The 22,291-nt window shown below is 30.8% G+C and overlaps 1 pseudogene; it reads left to right on the plus strand.

Annotated features, from left to right (window-relative positions):
- The first annotated feature begins 206 nt into the window (after nucleotides 1-206).
- Nucleotides 207-5,199, plus strand: LOC120201055 (annotated as a pseudogene).
- Nucleotides 5,200-22,291: the final 17,092 nt, after the last annotated feature.

The following is a 22,291-nucleotide window of genomic DNA, read 5'->3' on the forward strand; positions in this document are numbered from 1 at the left end:
AAAAAACCGCCCCGACCCCCCGCCTCGTCCGGTGACCATACCTAATTGGTTGGTAAGGGGTAAAAGATTTGTATGCATATAAGATCATGTTTATCATCTTTCTACAGTCATTTTTTGGGATTACTTTTACTGTCATAATTAATGCATAATGGTTAAATCTTTCACTATAAATAGCCCAAAATCTCTCTCAGCTTTGCACATCAAATTTGAATACATCCAAATCATTGTTGTAGTAGCCAATAAGAGCATAGAAAAAATGATCTTGGGAGGTGTGTTGAATGCGGCCGGTAACGTCGTGAAAGACATTACCGGCGGCTTGAACAAATCCAGCAAGACAATCACAGGCAGTCTTGTTTTAGTTAAGAAGAACCTTTTGGATCTCACTTCCATGACCTCCACCGTAGCCGACGGCCTTTTCGAGTTTCTCGGCAATGGAGTCACTCTTCAGCTCGTCAGCGCTGAAAACTCCGACCCTGGTTCGTCTCATTTCCAACTCCTTTTTTTCTTTTTTTGCATTTTGAATATAAAAAATGCTGAAAATAGAAACGAAAACTGTTGTTACAGCAAATGGAAATGGAGGGAAGCTGGGGAAGGTGGCAGCTTTGGAGTACTGGAACCTGACATTTACTCCTCCATTGGCTGGTAGTGATTCATTGTTTAAGGTTACATTTGATTGGGACGAAGAGTTTGGAATCCCTGGAGCTATCATCCTACGAAATAACCATGCGGCTGAGTTTTTCTTAAAGACCATTACTCTTGAAGATGTTCCCAGCGCCGGTAAAATTCACTTCGTTTGCAATTCATGGGTTTATCCTGATAGGCAATATAAACAACCACGTGTCTTCTTCCCAAACAAGGTATATATATATATGATTTTAATTTTTTTTATAATTACCAATTTTCAATTTATTAATTGACTAATTCAGATTGAGTATTTCGTACACAATTTACTTGTAATATATTAATCAAATGTTTTGTATTTAAACAAATTTTTTTGTTGTAAAATGTGTTTTGTAGACGTACCTTCCACATGAAATGCCTGCAGCGCTGCGTAAATACAGAGAAGAAGAGCTCAAAGCCTTGAGAGGTGATGGGACTGGAAAGCTGAAACAAGGAGATCGAGTTTATGACTATGCTTTGTACAATGATTTGGGTATTCCTGATAAGGGTGCACAATACGCTCGCCCGGTTCTCGGAGGCTCAGCTCAATATCCTTATCCTCGGAGAGGAAGAACAGGCCGACCACCGTCAAGAACAGGTTCGAACAAGCAGGGCAAAACTTGGTGATAGAGTTTGGGAAGATAATTTAAAAATTTTAAAAATTTTAAAAATTTTAATTTTTTTTAAAAGGCTCAGTTTACATTTTTAAAAAAAAATATTGGGTCTAACTAAATTTTTTGAAATCTTGAGATTTACTGAGAATTTTTAAAAAAACTTTTGGAGCCAACAAGGATGAACGTAAAATTTTATGTTAGGGATCAACTTTAAAATTTAGAAATGGAAAAACTAATAAATTTTAGGGATCACCATCTCTGGGTTTGGATGTACTTATGGGATGTGATCATCCAAATATTTAGAGGGAGTTATATATGGTTTTACTTATATTTAATCTAATCTAACATTTTTTCTTCTTCTTGTAACTTGATAGATCCCAACACTGAGAGCAGGCTTTTTCTTCCGGATGTTCTTAACATTTACGTACCACGAGACGAGGAATTTGGTCATTTGAAGCTGTCGGACTTTATTACTTATAGTTTGAAAAGTTTAGTTAACCAAATCATTCCGCTATTGGAAGCTTTTGTTAACTTTACTCCCAACGAGTTCGATTCATTTAAAGACGTAGACAACCTCTACTTCAATGGAATTCCACTTCCCACCGGTCTCATCAATCAACTCGCGAGTAACATCCCTTTAGAGACGATGAAGGAATTTTTCCGATCTGATGGCCAACAACTCTTGAAATTTCCAGTGCCTAATGTTATTAAAGGTAAACAAATTTTATTGTTATAAAATCTTGCATGTATGTACGGCATAAACGAGTTGAGTCAAGTTTGAGTAGTGCAGAGCTCGACTCGATTCAAAAAGTATAAAATTAAATTTGACTCAATTTGAAAACTCGCAAGCTTAAAGTTTTTAAGCTCGACTCAAATTTGAAATAAAGAATTGAAGCTCGACTCAATTCGAAAGATCGCGAGCTTTAAATTTTCAAGTTTCATTTGAAATAAAAAATTGAAGCTCGACTCAAATTTGAACCCGAACTTAAATACATGAAAGCCTTATATAGTATTTTTTAAAAAATAATATACAAATGGTAATATTATTATTAATTTAATATAAAAAATCTAAAATTTTAATATATTATTTTTTCGAGAAGCTCGCGAGCTTTTCGAGTTGAGTATAAAGTAGCTCGTTTCAGCTCGTTAAGAATTCGAGTTGAGTTCGAGCACAAATTGAGTATATTCAATCCAAGTATTGGCCGAGCTTTGACCGAATCGATCTCGAGTAACTCGCGATTTATCTCGTCTAATTTATAATCCTATATATATATCTCACATTCCATGTAAGTATACATGTACGCATGGATTATGTGATCAAGTAATATGTTTCTGAGAGCAGACCGGAGTAACCCCATTGCATGGAGGACAGATGAAGAATTTGGCAGAGAAATGATTGCAGGATTGGACCCTCTTCTTATTCGTCTCCTCACGGTAAGCTTAAAGAGCAACTCAATTAACAATTCCGGAACTCGGTTATAAAGTTTGGGGGTCAATTTAAAATTTTATAAAATTTAGAGATTTAAAATAAAATTTTTAAAAATTTTGAAAGGTTCAATTTATATATATATATATATTTTAAAAACCTTGGGATATATCTAAAAAATTTAAATTTTTGAGAGACTTAATGAGAATTTTTAAAAATTGTGGGAGATTTCTAAAAATTTTGTAGGAGTCAAATTAAATATTTTAAAAAATTTAAAGTTCTAAACTATAATATTTCAAAATTTTGGGGGTCATGGCCCCCACTACTATCCGTTATCTTCCGGCAGTACCAATCAATTGACTTATCTTCATTTTTTTGACAAGAAAATTGATATTATAAAAACAAAATTAGAAAACCTAAAGCAATGCAATTTCTAGGCATACGTCAAAATTAACTCCCAATGTTTATTAAAATGGTCATGTTAATCCTTATTTCTTTAGAAGTATTTTGACAATAACATTTTATTTTAGGTCAAAAAGGTTATAAAATTTGATAGAATAATCATCGGGCCCTTTTTTCTGGAGCATTTTGGTAATTGGAGTTTCATTTAAGGATAAAAAATACTTATTTTGAAGCGTTCATCGTGTGTTAACTAACTGTTTCCATCCATATAAGAGTGTTTTTACCATAAAATGAAATGTCAAAAGCCAAAATGTTGGGGCAAATTTTGATTGAAGTGGGATACGTGTTGTATTGTCTCATATCTCAACTTATTAACTATGAAAACAATCGCAGGAATTCCCTCCAACTAGCAAGTTAGATCCCGAAGTGTATGTTCATCAAAACAGTTCCATAACTAAACAAGACATCGAGTATAACTTGGATGGACTTACTGTAGAAGAGGTAATATAATATATATTTATATATCTTCATTTCTTGATATATTTTTAACGAAATATGGATCTGACACAGGCATTGAGTAGCAAAAGGCTATTTATATTGGATCATCACGATACTCTAATGCCTTACCTTGGGAAGATAAATGATTATACTGAAGCCAAGACATATGCATCTAGGACCATTCTGTTCTTGAGAGGCGACGGTACATTGAAGCCAGTGGCTATTGAATTGAGCTTGCCAAAACAGGAAGGGGACAAAATTGGTGCTGATAGCAAGGTATATATACAGCAGAACATGGAGTTGAGAGTTGGATTTGGCAGCTTGCTAAAGCTTTTGTGGCTGTTAATGATTCTGGTCATCATCAGCTACTGAGCCACTGGTAAATATAACAACATATGTGCCCTAAATAAGGCTTAAATATGGTATATTATAACTTGGGTGACTTTTGATTTGATCTCAGGTTGAACACTCATGCAGTTTTAGAGCCATTCGTGATTGCAACAAACAGACAACTGAGTGTGGTTCATCCAATTTACAAACTTCTCCATCCTCATTTTAAAGACACCATGACTATTAATGCATTGGCTAGAGAATTGCTTGTAAATGCAGATGGAATTATAGAGAAAACATTTTTTCCTGGAAAATACTCCATGGAGATGTCTTCGGTAATTTACAAGAGCTGGAATTTCATGGATCAGGCTCTTCCTAATGATCTAAAGAAAAGGTACAATAATTTCTTACTGAAATATTAATGAATGAAAGCCTCTATTAACTATGGATTTTGTTTTCTGTGTTTTAACAGAGGGATGGTCGATGGTGATATAAATTCCCTCGATGACCTTGACCGATTGGTGATAAAAGATTATCCATATGCCGTTGATGGGTTGAAGATCTGGTTTGCAATTGAAAAATGGGTCAGAGATTATTGCTCCTTTTACTACAAGACAGACGAAATGATTAAAGAGGACCCCGAACTTCAAGCCTGGTGGAAGGAACTCCGAGAGGTTGGTCATGGTGACCTGAAAAATGAGCCATGGTGGCCTAAAATGCAAAACCGTGATGACCTAATACAATCTTGCTCCATTATCATATGGATCGCTTCTGCACTTCATGCAGCCGTCAACTTTGGACAATACGCCTACGGAGGTTACTTCCCCAACCGTCCAACCATAAGCAGAAAGTTCATGCCTGAGAAAGGCACCACTGAATATGCTGAGCTTGAGAAGAACCCTGAGAAGGTTTTCTTTAGAACCATGGCCTCGCAGCTACAATCCCTTACCGTCATCGCCGTGGTCGAGACGCTGTCCAACCACGCATCGGATGAGATGTACCTCGGACAGCGACTCCCGAACTGGACCACCGATTCAATTCCGCTTGAGGCTTCCGAGGCTTTCAATAAGAGACTTGCTGAGATTGAAGGGGAGATCTTGAAGAATAACTTGGACAAGAAATTGAAGAACCGTGTCGGTCCCGTCAATGTTCCTTATAATTTGCTCCATCCAACTGGTGCACCTGGAATTTCTAGCAAGGGAATTCCAAACAGCATCTCAATCTAACGAGTTATTTAGGGCGTAAATTGCATTAAATAAGTGCTGCCATGGTAATGCACATCAGTATTATGATATTATCGTCTCTGTCTTGTGTTATTTTCTCCAAGGTCCATGCTATTTCAAGTTTGATGTAATGGTTCTGTTTTATTTATAATTAAATAAAGGGTAAACTATAGCATTGACCACCTATCTATTGCCTCTTTTCACTTTGACCACCACTTTTGATATTTTGCCAATCAGATCATTCCATTATTTAAATATATTCAATTAAGCCATTTTTCGTTAACTGTTAATGGAGGGATGACGCGTCAGTTAAAATACTTAGTATAATTACATATTTGATCCTTAATATTTATTCATTCTATCAATTTGGTCATAATTTTAATTCAATCCCTCAATTAAATAGTGACACATATCACACATGATTGAGGCTATTTTTAAAATTTAAAAATTTTATTTTTATTCAATTAATTATTTTTTATCCAATGGTCACACGTGTTAGGTTTTGATCGAGTGAAAAGAAATGAAGGAAAAAAAGGCACCATGACAAATCAAACCTGTGACCATTTGTGAAGACTATGACTTCACAAATCATGACTTCTCGTAACTTAGGTAACGATGACATATTGCTAGATGTCACTTATTGTTTGTAATATTAGAATAGTTCTAATTTTACTACTAACGTACGGGACCTATAGGGTTGCACCCAATGGTTGAAAAGTGAGCAACTTATAAATGTGTCACATACGTACATATTGTACATGAATAAAATGTGTATTTAATATATGTATATGTATATGTGTATGTGAGCAATTTTAATTACACAAGAATACCGAATTTAAAATGTAATTAAAGTAATTATACTCCTAATTAAATTCAGAATTTTAAAAGCCCTAATAGCTAGAGCGACACATATATAAGAGATATATTGGTTTTATAGCCATTTTATGGTTTTTGGAAAAATCCTAAAATTCCTAGAACAGTTTTAGAAAAAGGTTTTTCTCTTAACTGCTATTCAACCGGGTGAACTAAGTAGAGACCGAGACGAATTTTCGTGATCCCATTAGCCGTTGTTGTATTTACTAATTTTCAAGGAACCCAATGTAAGTAATCATGTCTCTTCCTCCCGATTTTGGATTTAACGTACTTGGATCGCTAGTGAGACTGTCACATTTTGTTTTCACTGTGCCATGGGTGCGCTGACGATCCCAACAGTGGCATCAGAGCCACTTGTACTATCTGAATTAAATTCTTGGTTGATGTTATATGTATGAGATGCATGTTTTAGTTTTATCATTTTCGGAAAATATGTATGATATTATTATTTGATTCGATAACCGCTATGATTAATACATTAATTGTTAAATTTACAATCACTGATTAAGAGTAAATCGTATATTGGGTTGCTAAGAGTTTATGATATTGATATGTTAATTGTTAACGTGTCGATCGATGGGTAAGCGATAACAGATCGCGTTCGGCAAAGGAACAACGATTGTTCATAAGTAAAAAAACACGATTCTGTTGATAAATGTAATCAAATCGTGAGTTTTTTCATAGAAACAATAAGTGTTGTTTTTAAAAATTTCGATTGACTCCTTAATACTTAATGGCAAGTGGCTTGATTGAATGCGTTTAAATAGCTGGATGACCTGGTTGACAAAATTTCAAAAATAATGGTCAAAGTGAAAAGGGATAATAATTAAGTTGTCAATGGTATAATTTACCCTTAAATAAATCTACCTTCCAAGAAAATTCGTATATTTATATTCGGTGGTCGACTTCAATATTATATTTTGGGAGTCATTTAAAAATTATATATATATATATTAATTAAAATATTTCAATATTTCTTGTCAATGTAAATTATATATTAAAATATCATACTAATATTTTTTTACAAATCCATAAAATTAATCTATTTATATAAAAAATTAGAGAAATAAAATAAGTTGACAATAAATCAAAAGTTGTGTATATGTTTTAAGTTCTTATTTTTAGAGAAAAAATTAATGAATCGATGTAATAAATATAGATGCTTGAAATAAAATACTAAATATAAATTGAATTGAAAAATAATTTTCAATAATTACCTTCAACTGAAATAAAATTAAAAGTTATTGATAACTTATTTGTATCTTGAATTAGAAATGTCTGAGAATAATACATTTTCATTAATTTAAAAATAAAACAATAATACAAAAATGGATGTTAACTCTTTTAAATAAATGATATTGAAGTAGTTTCAATTATACTATAAAGACAACTATACTATAGTATATTCCTTCAAATCTCTTTGTTTTACAAGAGTATCATGTTACAACAAGGGATATATTAAAGGAGGGTGAGTGGGGCAGTCGTTCCCAGAATTTTTTTAAAGTGGTATATAATTTAAATATTTTTTTGTATTTGTAATTGGTAATATGATTTTGCCTCTCTTAGAATTTTTTAAGTTTTTCACCTTTAAAAATTTTAAATGTTCGTCCCTGTAACACCCATAACCCGTATAATTATACCTATATAAATTATAGATGTCACCTGAATTTCTTAAACCATTTCCACTTTTACAAGTGATTTAAAAATTTATTTTCTTAGAATGATAATTGATATTATAAAAATATCATATCATATAAATTATGTTTCATTATAATGAATTTAATTCAAAAGATTTTTTATGAACAGTGAACAGTGACGATGAACAATGGGGGAATCGGTACCCCATTTACATATTGGAAAATTTTGCTTAAAACGTAGTTACTGTTTATGCTACAGTAACTGCTACAAAACAAATTAAACATTTATAAAATTACATGCCACTATTTAAATCAAATTACATCATAGGATGTCTTACTGATATTGAAATATACCTCTCGATGCTTGATGACGCTCCAAACTCTTTATTCTATTACTGGCTTTTTACCTACGCGTGAAAATCATCACACGCTAAGTATATACTTAGTGAGGCAATTTAAAACAATAAACAGTGCAATATAATTCATGCATGTATTGCACTCACCTTAAAATATATGAGCCTCACTATTGTCCACCAAAAGCCCTTTTATATTTGATTTGTTTCGATTACAAATCAATCACAGTCTGTATATATCACAAATTCATAACGATACATATGTTAGTATTGTACTAACATAAACATATCCCATAATAACTCCATTACTACCAAATATTAAACACTTAATAATTCCTTTTAACATTGGAACCAACCTTTCTAATTTACACAAAATGGTCCTTCACCATTTTATCTCTTAAATTCTTAATACCAAAATTCCAGCATTGTAATTACTATCATACAAATGCTTTACAAAGGCATACATACATTTAAGTACCCCAACTATGAAATGTTGTACTTAAATGACAAATCTTTTCAAACTTCCAAAATAGTCATTTTTCACATATAACACTCATTTAAATTCTCAAACAACAATTTCCAGTGTAGTACATCAACTATACAACACTTATATAACAACCTATCAATTTTCCAGAATTTACGAATTTATCCTCAACTTTTCAAAACTTACGAAATTGTCCACAATTTTTCTAAGGCTTGTAGAATACTTCCTTCATCATTTCCAACCCATATATAATTTTTCCATAATTTTTCTCATTCAACCATTCATGACCGAAATTTAAAGAACAAGTTCTAAAAAGATTAAACATGTTCTAATCATCTTTCATGTTTGAATATGAATCTACAACCTCAAGAACATCAAGATTCATCATCAATTTCATGAATCATATCATGAACATAAACCCTTAGATTTGGAATCTTTTAAATCCAACAAGATTAGAAAGTAATATTGGTACCAAATGATAGCGTTTTTCGCTTAGATCACTTTCCTATCTCACGACCTAATTCCAATTCCAAAGAAATTAGCTCAAAATTTGAAAATAAAATATTTTCTTACCTTCAAGCTTTCTCACGTGAAGATGCTGGAGAAGATGAACATTTAGCATGATATTTTAGATTCATATCATGCTTATCATCTTTTAATATAATATTTAAATCATTAACTTGTGAAAATACCAATATACCCTTAATATAACCTCATAATTACCATAAAACCAAGATACATATCCTTATCATCTTCAAAATCAATTAAATATCAGCCTTGTCATCTTTTAATAGTCAAAGAGGAACAAATCAGTTTTCCACTTTACCGTTTTGCCCTTGCAATTTCCAAAAATTTCAATTCAGTCACTTTAATCAAACAATTCAAATTAAACATGAAATTAAACCTTTAAATATTATTTTCCAACATTTTAAAAATGTGAAAATAATATTTTTATTTCTTATTTGCGTGGCCCATTTTTTATTTTTCAAAAATTACATTTTGATCCCTAAACTTTCCAAAGTTTATACTTTGATCACCAAACTTTACCAAATTTATAATTTGGTCATTAAATAAATCCATTTATGAAATAAAATTCTTTTTGGGAAAATCACCATTAATTACTTAAAATTTTCCCAATTTTATACTTTGACCATCAAACTTTCAAATTTTGCATTTTGGTCATTATCTAAATTTTTGGGTATTATAGTCCCCTTAGCATAAATCTTGCATCTGTCATTGATTACAACGAACTAAATATGCATCTTCTTCAAACTTTCCTTGTAACACCTAGAACTCGACCTAAAATATCTAAAGGTTTAAGGTAGTCACATTCGGATCACCAAAGTAACCTTTATAAAGTTTCAAGTTAAAAGTTTAAAAAAATAAAGAAAAATATAAAGTTTGAAATGGTACTGATATATATAAAACAAAATAGGCGTGAAATAGTTTTACAAAATGCGGTGCTCCAATCATAACAAATATCAAAATAAACCAACAGTTAAATCAAGAGTTACAGACTAAATTATAAAGGGTCTTATGACATACATTCCCTCTAAAAGTAAATAAGTATCGTACTCTGAAAAGATGTTGACACCCCAACTCTACTCGAATCTACTAATTTAAAATGGGGAAAATAATTTGAATACTGAGCTTTGCAAGCTTAGTAATACAGAACTATTCAATTAAAAGCTACATGCAAGAAGTAATTCAAGTCGATTAAGCATAAATATGGTATGAAGTATTTACAACATACGTCATACTTTATAGAAGAAACATTCAAAATTGATCTCACTTCTAACCTTGTTGATAACATTAAAAAAGTGGATTTAGTGAGTGCAATACCCTAAATTTTGACTAGTGACCAAATATAATTTTTGAAAGTTTAGTGGCCTAAGTATAAACTTTGGAAAATTTAGGGACCAAAACATAATTTTGAAAAGTTATGTAATCTGGCCCCATAAATGAATAGTTTACCCCCAAGAATGATTTTTTTTTGTGGGAGTCAGATTTTTCGTACAGATTTTATATTAAAATCTATAAAGCGATAAAGTTCGGGAAAATTCCAGATAATCAGATCAAATCGAATTTTCAGGAAATTTTGAAGGATGATGAAGAAAGGTTAAAAATGTCATTTCATGACTTAAATTTGTAGGATTTAGTATAAACCGTTCGATTTAAGATAGTTTTCCATAATCAATTTGGACCGTTAGATGAGAATGGTTAGATTGTAATTTTGGAAAATTCGAATGGCAAAGTTGGTAGCTATTTACTCATTGGTTTATTTTTGACCATTGGATGAAAAATTTGATTGTGGCAAGTTATGGACCCTTAGATTTCAAGGGCAAAATGGTTATTTTGAATTAAAAGAATTTTAAATTAAATATATCATTAAAAGATGACAAATTAGGCTTAGATTTTTATTTTGGAAAAATACTTCCTCCATTGTGGCCGTGAGTTTCATAATGTAAGGGAAAAACTTTCTTTTGATTTTTCAAGCTAATTTCTTAGGAATTAGGATGAAAACATGAAAAACAAAGTTGTTCTCCATGAAATTCTCTATCATCTGGTACCATTATTTCATGTTTTTCATACTTAGAACATTGAATTCTTGAAATTGATGGATGAAGGGGATGTTATGTTTTGATGAAATAAGGCTTGATTATGGTGTAGTCGATGTTGGACAATTATTTCCATGCTTGTATGATGATTTAAACTACATGGAATTTCATGTAGTTATATTTGGCCATTAGGGTTTATTTAGGAATAAATTGTTTGAATTGAAATTGATAAGGACTTGATTGTAGATGAATGGAAATGATTTAGAAGTTGAATTCATGCTTGAATCAAGTTGATAAGTTGGTCTTAGGCGATCCTTCATATTCGACCATAGGGGAAATTATTGGAAAATTATTTGAGGTTAGATATGATGAATTGATGATTTAGCAAGCTTTAGAAAGTTGTTTGGATGAATTTGGAAACTTATGAAGGTTTAAGGACCAAATTATATAAAGGAATAAGTAAGGATTTGAAATGGGAACTAGCATGAAGTTGAATTGTAATGTTTAAATGTGTGATTAGAATGTTGGAATTTAATTGTTGGATGCTTGGAATTAAAGATTTATGTGGCAAGGGACCATTTTGAAATAAATTGGAAATTTTGAGATGAATTCTTAAATAATTCATTTTAATGGTTTAATGTTGGAATGTTTGGGATTGATTTGAATAAAGTGAAAATGATGAAGCATCAAGATGCAAGTAGTAAGTATTGATGAAGAAATTAAGGATGCAAAATAATGAAAATAATTTAGATTTTTGAATATAACAGTAAGTTTGAAAAATCACTAGAAATTATATAAAAATGATTAGTAGTTGATTTTTATATCGTTGTGTTCGTATATCAGTCTAGTTTTTTTAAACAAATGATAATCGATTTAAAATTGTATAAGGAAAGATATGAACTTTTGATTGACAATAGGTCAGAAATAGGGCAACAGATTCTGCTCGAAACAGATTTTGGAAATTGGATTAGAAAATTCAATATACATTGTACAAGTTGAATTAGAATGAGTACTTTATGTGTTTAGATTTATATTCGAGTATAGTTTCCAACGAAAGAAATGGAATTAAATTACAGTCTGTATATCAATAAAAAATAATGATTCTTTAAAAGTAGTGCAAGTTGTCAGAATATTGAAATATTAGAATTAAAGCAGAAATGTATTTAGAATCAAATAAGTATCAATAGAATTTTATTAGTTTTATTAATAAGTTTTGCCTATCTTAGTATGATACTAATCTATATTTTGAAATTGGTATGTGATGGATAAATAATGCTTGTGTAGATCGTGATAAAAAGCAAGTTCAAAGCGATTCAAAATCAAAGGAAAAAGTTCAAGAGTAAATGAATATCAGTAGTTGGATTTCTAATGAGGCATATTCAACAGAGTGCATTTCTATCTTATTTATATATGATATGAGGAGGACTTGCGATGAGTCAACATAAAATGTTTTAAAAGAAAAAGGCTTTAAATAATATTATGATATATTTTCATAATGTTTTGTTAAATGATTTTTGAATAATTTGGCTTATGATGAGCCAATCTTGAAAGTTTGACAATGAAAATGATTTGGTTTATGTTATTATATTTTCTTAATATTTTATTGAAAAGATTTGAATGATTTCGGGTATGAACTGCCCAATGTATTTTATACGATATTTTGATATATTTGTGTTTATGAAACTTTGACATGTGAATGGTATATGGATTTAAATTTAAGGCCCATTGCATGTGCATTGAGAGTTAGTGATACAATTTGTATGCCAAGAGTTTGAGTGACTATTGATCGATCTTACATGGTACATTCATGTACATTCTACGCGGTACTTTCAAGCGCAACTCTATGGAGCACTTTCGAGTGAAATTATATGTGGCACTTTATGTGCAATTCTACGCGACACTATTTGTGCATTCAGGAAAGTCATGATGATTGATCATTATGATATTCCTCATTTATACAGTGTTGCTATGTTCTAAAGTACCTATATATTCTACGTGCCACTTTATGTGCATAGTATCACTTTATATGAGATATCACAAATTATTCGTTTATATAATCTTCTCTAGATATCAAGAAATAATACATGGGCTACATAAATGTCACTATTCCAAGACTTGTCCCTATTCTAGATATAAACAACAAAAGGATATAAAACATTAAAACAATTAGCCATGGACATGTTATGTCGAATCATGACTTCCCGTAACTTATGTAAAAATGACATATTGCTAGATGTCATGTCACACCCCAAATTAGGGCCTATAATTTTCTTAACAATTTTTTCGAGGACTAAACTAAATTTTTAATTAAATTTGGGACCAAAGTGAAATTTTTATTAAATTTGAATCCAAATTTAGAAATTATCAAAAACTAGAGGACCTATGATATAACTTTGCCATTTTATTTTTAGGGTTTATATAAACCCAAATCTAGAAAGTTTCCATTTGGAAACTAAATTTTCTCTCTTTCAAACATTTTCTCTTATAGAAGGAATCCTTTAATCGCCGATTCGTCGCCGACCGTTGCTCTGTTTTTGACACATCCCGTACTATCGTGTTCCTTGCGTCGTCCCAAGTCCTCCGCTGTCTACTTTGTCTCCGTTGCCGTCGACGTGTAAATGGATGAAAAATATTAAGTTTTTGACGTTTCGAAATTGAGCACTCCGCCGCTCACCGTTGTAAACCGAGCTTGGTAAGTGTCTCAAAACCCATTAAAATGCAATTAGGATTTTTTTTAGAATTTTTTTAACCCCCTATTACCCTGCGCATTCCCCACGCGCCGCCCTGTGGGTGGGGAAAGTCCATCACCTGGTGGACTGCTTGGATATGAGTCGATCCGACCCGAACCGTTGACCCGTGTCCGACCCAACCCGATTCGACCGTTGACTATTGACCGACCGTTGACCGTTGACTTTGTCTAAAAAGTTAAAATTTTGGAAAAAATTATATTTTATGTTTTTCGATGTCCTGAGTCCGATTTCGCGATCTGGTTTGCCAAATTCTGACCCAAAAGCCCGAATTGGGCTCGTTAACCAAAAAATGCTTAGTATTTTTAGCAATTTTGCTTATTTGTTTGAGATTTGGTTATGGAATTGATCCAAGAAGATATTTTTATGAATGTACTCTTGTTTCACTTGACTGAGGGTCAGTTAGATTCGGTGTTTCCCGTCTATTAGATCCGCACAATCCGCATTCCTCGAGAGTTACTCGTAGGTAGGGCTATAAATGAGATGAGACGATCGTGGGCTACTCGAGATTGACTTGGTCAAGGCTCGGTAAATACTCAGATCGAATGGACTCAACTCGAACTCGAGCTCGACTCGAATTCTTAACGAGCCGAAATGAGCTACTTTATACTCGACTCGAAAAGCTCGTGAGCAACTCGAAAATATAATATATTAAGATTTATTTTTTAAAAATAAATTATTAATAATATTAACATTTATGTGTTGATTTTTTTAAAAATACAATAAGGCTTTCATGTATTTAAGGTTCAGGTTCGAGTTTGAGGATTCAATCTTGTTAAGTTTAAGATTTTTTTTTCATTTCGAGCCTTTTCGAGCTGCTCACGAGCTTCAGTTCAGGATTTTGAGTTCGAGTTGAGCTTAAAAATTTTAAGATCACGAGTTTTCGAGTCGAGTTAAGCTCTATTTCAGAGTTTTTGAGTCGAGTCGAGCTCAGCAATACTCAAGCTCGACTCGGTTCTTTTACACCCCTACTCGTAGGTATCTTTAAATTGCTTAAATAGAGGTTATTATTATTCATATTAGGATTTTGATATAGATTTTCCGATTCATAGGATCTAGCACTGCCAATGATCGTGATCGGCAGACTCAGTAGTATACTTTCCTATCAGATTACTCAGACCGGTACAGTGTGTTTCTAGATGGTGTTCATTACTGTTTTAAACTATCTATCTAAACTGTTTTAGATTTCTAAGTACACTAAATATTTTTACGAGACAATACCCGATTTTCTGAATATTGTTTATCTGATATCTGATTTACAACAAAATTTTGATATGATCTCTGGTTACGTTATTTATGTACCTGATTTATGAATTTAGAACATTTTCATGTTTTAATGGATAAATTATCATTTTCACTCGAATACATACATGTTTATTACTGTTATTAGGGTATTATTGGAGGAAGAATATATGGCCTAGTCTACGACTTGTAAGACCTTATAACATGCTCCACGGCTTTTTACTCAGGGTAAGTCCTTATGCTATGTTTATAAGGCCCTTACCGAGTGTACAGGTGGGTTTACAGTTCTGGGGAACCTACACATTCTGGTGATCGGATGGGGTAGTATTCATATTTTTAAAACATGTTTGATAAACTGATTTATAAGGAAGTATTTTTATCTGAATGTTTTTTATACATCACAAGGAGTACACTGGGTTTTTTAGCTCATTCTGTAAATTTTAAACCTTTTAGATAGAAGCAGACCTTTAAGCTAGCAGACTTGGCATTAGGAGACCGACTTCTCCTACTTTTGTACCATTGTATATTTCTATATGCCTTTCTATTATATTTTGGTGACATGTGTTTTTGATACTATCTTGATATATCTGTATTATCGGTATTTTGATATGTATATGTTTTATACAGTTTCCGGATATATATATACATATATGTTTATCGTATGAATCTTTCATATGGATTTTAATGTTGTTTTAAAAATAAAAAGAATTTCTGAATAAAATATGTAATCGCCTACATTTGGGCATAACGTCCAGGCCGGGTCTAGGGGTTATATGTCACTCATTGTTTGTATTATTAGAATAATTATAATTATTACTACTAACGTTACAAGAACTTACAGGGTCAGACCAAATGGTTGAAAATAGAGCAACTCATAAATGTGTCACATATGCACAATTTGATTGTACATGAATAAAATGTGTATTTAATATTAATGTGTATATATGAGTAATTTTAATTACACAAGAATACTGAAATTAATAATGCAATTAAAGTAATTATACTCCTAATTAAATTTGGAATTTTAAAAGCCCTAATAGCTAGGGTGACACATATATAAGGGATATATTGGTCTAGCAGCCGTTTTATGGTTTTTGGAAAAACCCCAAAATTTCTAGAACAATTTTAGAAAAGGTTTTTCTTTTAATTGATATTCAACCGGGTGAACTAAGTAGAGGCGGAGACAAATTTTCATGGAGGCTAGGATTCAAACTTTTCGTTCTCTCCATTAGCCGTTGCTATATTTGTTGATTTTCAAGGAACCCAATGTAAGTAATCGCATCTCCTCCTATTGGTTTCGAATTTAACGTACTTGGATCGATGGTGAGACTGTCATATTTTGTTTTCGCTGCGCCATGGTTGCGCTGACGGTCCCAACAATGGTATCAGAGCCACTTGTATGATCCGAATTTGGGTTAAATTCTTGGTTGATGCTCTATGTATGAGATGCATGTTTTAGTTTTATTGTTTTTGGCAAATATGTATGATATTATTGTTTCATTCGATATCCGCTATGATTAATGCATTAATATGTTAAATTTACAATCATTGATTAAGAGTTAATCATATATTGGTTTGCCACAAGAATTTATGTTATTGATATGTTAATTGTTAACATGTTGATCGGTGGGTAAGCGATAATATATAGCGTTCGGCAGAGGAACAACAATTGTTCATAAGTAAAAAAACACGATTTTGTTGATAAATGTTATCAAATCGTGGTTTTTTCCTAGAAACAACAACTGTAGTTTTTCATAATTTTGACCGGCTCCTTAATACTTAATGACAAGTGGCTTGATTGAATGCATTTAAAATAAATGGATGTCACGATTGACAAAATTTCAAAAATAATGGTCAAAGTGAAAAGGGATAATAATTAAGTGGTCATCGGTATAATTTACCCTTAAATATATTTACCTTCCAAGAAAATTCGTATATTAATTTACGGTGGTCAAATTCAATATTATGTTTTGGGGATCATTTAAAAAATTATATATATTAATTAAAATATTTCAATATTTTTCAATGTAAATTATATATTAAAATATCACACTAATATATTTTTTAAAAAATCCTTAAAATTAACCTCTTTATATAAAAAGTAGAGAAATAAAATATGTCGACAATAAATCAAAAATTGTGTCTATGTTTTAAGTTCTTATTTTTAGATAAGAAAATTCCTAAATAGATGTAATAAATATAGGTATTTGAAATAAAATATTAATAAATATAAATTGAATTGAAAAATATTTTTAAATAATTACCTTCAATTGAAATAAAATTAAAAGTTAAATACTTATTTGTAGCTTGGAATCATAAATGGTTGAGAAGAATACATTTTCATTTATTTAAAAATAAAACAATAATACAAAAATGGATGTTAACTCTTTTAAATAAATGATATTGAAGTAGTTTCCAATTATACTATAAAGACAACTATACTATAGTATATTCCTTCAAATCTCTTTGTTTTACAAGAGTATCATGTTACAACAAGGGATTTATTAAAGGAGGGCGAGTAGGGCAGTTGTTCCCCTGAAAATTTTAAAGTAGTATATAACTTAAATATTTTTTTATTTGTAATTGATAATATGATTTTTCCTCTCTAAGAAATTTTTTAGTTTGTCGCCTCTAAAAATTTTAAATGTTCGTCCCCTTAGTCTAAAATCTTGCGTCTGTCCTTGATTACAATGAACTAAATATGCATCTTCTACAAACTTTCCTTGTGACACCTAGAACTCGACCTGAAATACCTAACGGTTTAAGGGAGTCAGATTCAAATCTCCAAAGTAACCTTTAATATAAAGTTTCAAGTTAAAAATTTAAAAAAATAAATAAAAATATAAAGTTTGAAATGGTATTGATATATATAAAACAAAATAGGAGTGAAACAATTTTACAAAATGTAGAGCTCCAAACATAACAAATATCAAAATAAACCAAAAGTGAAATCAAGAGTTAGAGACTAAATTATAAAGGGTCCTATGACATACATGCCCTCTAAAAGTAAATAAGTATTGTACTCTGAAAATGTCTGTTGGTACTCTGAAAAGATGTCGACGCCCCAACTCTACTCGAATATACCGATATGAAATGGGGAAAATAATTTGAATACTGAGCTTTGCAAGCTCAATATTACATAACTATTCAATTAAAAGCTACATGTAAGAAGTAATTCAAGCCGATTAAGCATAAATATGGTATGAAGTATTTACAACATACGTCATACTTTATATCATAAATAGTCACAAATTTATCTCACTTCTAAGGTTATTAATAACATTAACAAGCTGGATTTAGTGAGAACAAAATGTTAGAGTATGCCCAAAGACCAATCATATGATGATTGTATTCACACGTTTTATTTACCGTATTTATCAAATAAAGACATTGCCATTATTTTCTTTTATGTATTTCTATGCATTAAATAATCTAAAAGATAATAATGTACGTATATAATAATGTGATTATTATTAAAAGATCATTAATCAAGTATTATTATGGGCATGGACAGTAATAATACGCTTAAGAATAACATGTTATTGATTGTTGACAAAGGGTTGTCATTGACATAGAGATGTCAAAATTAATACATGAAAATATTATAAGAGAACATTATATTGGATTGACCAGCTATGAATATATATCTTGGATTATTATGTGATGGTCATAATATTGCTCATAGTGACAACTATATGTTTAATCCTTAGACTTGAGATCGTTACAATCTCGACGTATATTGTTGTTTGTTTTGATAAAGTTAAACATTCTCCATAACTGGTTGCACTATAAAAAATTACATTGAACATATCACGATATATGTAGCAAAGTGTGAATGATTGAGGTAGGATTTGTCCTTCCTACATAATATGAAATATATTGCAGGCCACTTGATTGAGTGAGACTAGAAATGCATGGTCATATTCGAATAAGTTGATATGAGATATAAAAAATTATTCGTTTATTATATCTACTCTAGATATTAAGAAATAATAGCTGTCACTGAATACCGAATTTAATAATGTAATTAAAGCAATTATACTCCTAATTAAATTGGAATTTTAAAAGCCCTGATAGCTAGGGCGATACATATATAAGGGATAGGTTGGTCAGTAGTCGTTTTATGGTTTTTGGAAAAATCACGAAATACCTGGAACTGTTTTAGAAAAGGTTTTACTCTTAACTGCTATTCAACCGGGTGAACTAAGTAGAGGCCGAGATGAATTTTCGTGGAGGCTAGGATTCGAGCAGTTCATGATTTTCAAGGAACCCAATATAAGTAATCGCATCTCTTCCTCCCAGTTTTAGATTTAACATACTTTGATTGCTGGTGAGACCGTCACGTTTTGTTTTCTGTACGTCATGGGTGCACTGACGGTCACAACAATGGAATCAGAGCCACTTGTACGATCTGATTTGGGTTAAATATTTGGTTGATGATATATGTATGAGATGCATTTTTTAGTTTTATCATTTTCGGCGAATTTGTATGATATTATTATTCGATTCGATAACCTCTACGAATTTGTATGATATAATTGGTTTGCTACAAGAGTATGATATTGATATGTTAATTGTTAACATGTCGAACAATGGGTAAGCGATAACAGATCGCGTTCGGCAGAGGAACAATGGTTGTTCCTATGTAAAAAAAATACGATTATGTTGATAAATGTTATCAAATCGTGAGTTTTTCCATAAAAACAATAAGTGTTGTTTTTCAAAAATTCTGATCGGCTTCTTAATACTTAATTGCAAGTGGCTTGATTGATTGCATTTAAATAGTTGGATGACTTGATTGACAAAATTTCAAAAATAATTATCAATGTGAAAAGGGATAATAATTAAGTGGTCAATGGTATAATTTACCCTTAAATAAATTTAACTTAAGAAAATTCGTATATTAACATCTGGTGGTCGAGTACAATATTATATTTTGGTGGTCATTTAATAAATTATATATATTAATTAAAATATTTCAATATTTTTTCAATGTAAATTATATATTAAAATATCGTACTAATATTTTTTAATAAATCCTTAAAATTAACATGTTTATATAAAAAAAGTAGAGAAAAAAAATACGTTGACAACAAATCGAAAATTGTGTTTAAGTTTTCAGTTCTTATTTTTAGAGAAGAAAATTCATGAATCGACGTAATAAATATAGATTTTAGAATAAAATACTAATAAATATAAATTGAATTGAAAAATATTTAAAAACAATATCTTCAACTGAAATAAAATTAAAAGTTAAACAATTATTGATAACTAATTTGAATCTTGGAATCAGAAAGGGCCGAGAGGAATACATTTTCATTCATTTAGAAGTAAAACAATAATACAAAAATGGATGTTAACTCTTTTAAATAAATGATATTGAAGTAGTTTCCAATTATAGTAGAAAGACAACTATACTATGGTACATTCCTTCAAATCTCTTTGTTTTACAAGAGTATCATGTTACAACAAGGGATGTATTAAAGGAGGGCGAGTGGAGCAGTCGTTCCCCTTGAAAATTTTAAAGTAGTTTATAATTTAAATATTTTTGTATTTGTAATTTATAATCTGATTTTGCCTCTTTAAGAATTTTTAAGTTTGTCGCATCTAAAATTTAAAATGTTCGTCCCCTTAGCTTAAAAGCTTCTACAAACTTTCCTTGTAACACCTAGAACTCGACCTGAAATATCTAACGGTTTAAGGGAGTCAGATTCGAGTCACAAAAGTAACCTTTAATATGAAAGTTTCAAGTTAAATTTTTTTAAAAATAAATAAAAATATAAAGTTTGAAATGGTACTGATATATATAAAACAAAATAGGAGTGAAACAATTTTACAAAATACGGAGCTCCAAACATAACAAATATCAAAATAAACCAACAATGAAATCAAGAGTTACAGACTAAATTATAAAGGGTCCTATGACATACGTTCTAAAAGCAAATAAGTATTATACTCTAAAAAATGGTTAATACATATATTTATATGTATATTTATCGTTAAAAATATTCTTTAGTTGACTTTTTCAAAGTTGAATGATAATATGATAATCATACAGTCTTAATGAATAATTTAATTTAGAGAGTTTTAATAATATTTCCAATCTCTCTGATTATGATGTCTGTAAAAAATTACTCACATTCATCAAATTTATTTTAAAGGAAAATATAAGGATCTAGTTGCTCCATTTTACTTTTTTAAAGGCATGTTTGTCCCCTAAATCATACATTTTTTACTTAGTTAGCCATAAAGTTTTTTTAAGACATTATATCATCTTAATTTTAAAACGACTCGTGTTATCCTATATTTTTTAAAATTTTAATTATTTAAATATCTAAAAAAAATATTTTTTTTATTTTTTTGATACAACACAAATTTTGTTAAAATAATTATTGTTGTAATCTAAAAATATGACGAATATTGGAGGAAATTTAGAATTCAAGAGTTGTAAACTAGAAAATGAAATGTTTAGTGCCAAGTTGGAAAACACCAAGAAATTGGAGGTTTAACTCCATGATTTTCCCTTTAAAACCATCTACTTGATTCCCCTTAACTGTGTTGCCTATATTTCCTTATAAAAAATATATTTATACATATCTATTTTTTTATCTTATTTTATTTATTTCTTACTATTCTTCCCTTCCCAAACCCTCGTGTTTTTTCCCTTCCCAAACCATATCTTGAATATCAAGCACCGCCTACTTGAATCAATCCCTAAAAATTCATCACTGCCGTTTAGATTTCCCCTTCCGTCGTTGTCCGCTATCACACCTCACCCCATTCACCGCCATCTTATCTTGAATCTTCCATTCCATTCTCTCTTCTTTCTCCATTTCTGCTACAAAACATTCTTCCGTCCTTGGAAATTCCTAGCGCATGGATGTTTGATGATTATTGTTTGTTAGTCAAAATTACTTTGCTTGGTCGCCATCTTCCTTCTTGACCCTTCAGTCCTGTATGGTCATCTAATTCCCTCGCTTTCTTCAATCCTCTCAAGTTCTTCTCTTCTTAATTTCTTTCTTTCTTTTATTGATTCCTTCTGAATTTTTGAATGACATTACCATATTAGTTGTTCATTTCAATTAATTTCCAGTACGTTTCAGACTTTGGATTCTCTAAACAAATAAAAAAATTATGCTTCATTTTAGTGAATTATGTTTACAAGTTAATTGCTTTCGTATTTTTAGTTATATTTACATGTTGGGTTAGCGTTATTTAGTTTGGAATTATGTTTCGCAATGGAA

The sequence above is a fragment of the Hibiscus syriacus genome, unplaced genomic scaffold, assembly GCF_006381635.1.
Source record: "Hibiscus syriacus cultivar Baekdansim isolate YM2019G1 unplaced genomic scaffold, ASM638163v2 tig00006850_pilon, whole genome shotgun sequence".
NCBI classification, from domain to species: domain Eukaryota; kingdom Viridiplantae; phylum Streptophyta; class Magnoliopsida; order Malvales; family Malvaceae; genus Hibiscus; species Hibiscus syriacus.